The sequence below is a fragment of the Gavialis gangeticus genome, unplaced genomic scaffold, assembly GCF_001723915.1.
Source record: "Gavialis gangeticus isolate Ggan-Ray unplaced genomic scaffold, GavGan_comp1, whole genome shotgun sequence".
NCBI lineage: Eukaryota > Metazoa > Chordata > Crocodylia > Gavialidae > Gavialis > Gavialis gangeticus.
This window is the reverse complement of record NW_017729025.1, coordinates 153,029,275-153,030,855: the sequence shown is the minus strand read 5'-3', so window position 1 is coordinate 153,030,855 and position 1,581 is coordinate 153,029,275. Positions and strand designations below refer to the sequence as shown.

Sequence of the window (1,581 nt, the reverse complement as noted above, 5' to 3'; positions counted from 1 at the left end):
TTTTTTTTTTTTTTTTTCCCCTGGACTGCACTTCAAGAGTTGAACAATAAGTGGCAGGAGCCCAAGGTCTTGCACTGACTTTCAGTTTCTGAAAAGCTCACGAAATGCTGTGGATGCAGACTGACTCTTTGCCCCTGGGGCCAGATCCACAGCTGGGGTAAGTTAGCAGAGCTATTCCACTGAGCTCAGAGCTGGGTGGAGTCATAGTCTCATCTTCCTGGAACTAGGAATTTCAAAAAATCTTTACTGATGGTTTGGAGGATTCGCTGGTGTTATTGAGGCTTCTCTGTAAGGGGTGCTTGAACTTGCTATAACAGATCCTACAAAAAGAGAGCTCTGAGATTAGAAATCTCTCTAGCCCTATTTCCCCTGTGCTCCCCAGGTCCTTGTGAGCTATCTGATTCAATTGTAAAATTCCCAAGTTGTTTGAGGTGAACCTGAAACACACATTCCCGGGTTACTTCAGGTTTTGGTAAGGCATGTTGAGGATTAACAGCAAAATTTGGATTTTTTTCAACTTCCAAGCGAAGTGGTGCTGGCTTCTACTGTGGGAGTCTTTAAGACAAGGCCTAGACAAACACCTTGCTGGGGTCGTTTGACCCGAGTACTCTTTCCTGCCAAGGCAGGGGGTTGGACTTGATGATCTGCTCAGGTCCCTTCAGACCCTACTAATTATGAAACTTTCTACCTTCTGCTATCAGACTTCTCTAGCATGTAGTAGTCAACTGGACTGCTCTGCTCTGCTTTGGCCAGGAGGTGTCACCAATAAAGCAAGTTATTAACACTTTGCAACATTGTGGGTACCTCAGAGTGCAAGTGTGTTCATTAGGCTGCCTCACAGCTGTGTTCAAAGGGTAACTTTGTTTAAAACCAAATGAAAAATCATAGGCAAACTCCTCCTACATTGACATTGGAGTTAAAGGTCATAATGTATGCTGCTAACAATGCCTAATTCCCATAGATCCCAAATAATGTTGGGAATCTGATCTGCTCAATGCCTCATGTGGTCTCCGCTCTGACTATTTCATTGTAATAGAACTTGACAATGTCACTGCCAGTAAAGAAACGTGTTGCTGTTCAGCCCCTGCGATAACAAGCAGAATGATTGGGCTTCATTTTGCTCCTCCTTAATTATAGTGCCTTTTATCAAGATCCAGTCTCCTCTCAAAGCCATTGTCATGGGCAGAATTCTTTCCAATGAAACAAAGGACACAAGATTGCTGTTTGCATCATGCTGTATGTGATGCTGCTGCTTTCTTTCTAAAAAACTGAGTCAATTGAATAAAATAACTGCTGTGCGGCAAAGAGTAGATAGAAGACCGGGCTTTTTTGCTGCCTAAACCAGTTGATGTACAACACTTACCATTGAAATAATGTTTATACATGCATCTTTGTACCTCCTTATTTAGAGCAACAGCCTGTAAATTGTTAGTTGTACTTGGGAAAATCCTTCTTAGTTCCATATTGGAGCAATGGAGGAAAACTTTTGGCCTCAAATTTAGACTTTTTTTTTTCTATTTTTTTTCTTCTCTTAAATATGGAAGTTTCTACTCGCGATGCTCCCCCCCCCCCCCCCCCCCC

The 1,581-nt window shown here is 42.6% G+C and overlaps 1 protein-coding gene across 5 annotated transcripts in view; it reads left to right on the top strand.

Moving 5' to 3' along the window:
• The first annotated feature begins 16 nt into the window (after positions 1-16).
• The window catches only part of CRACR2B (calcium release activated channel regulator 2B), a 63,259-nt gene continuing 61,694 nt past the window's right edge, over positions 17-1,581 (top strand). For all 5 annotated transcript variants that reach the window (XM_019519780.1, XM_019519777.1, XM_019519779.1 and 2 more), the window contains exon 1: positions 17-157. The gene's annotated coding sequence lies outside the window, so the exon portion shown is untranslated. The remainder of the gene's footprint in view (positions 158-1,581) is intronic.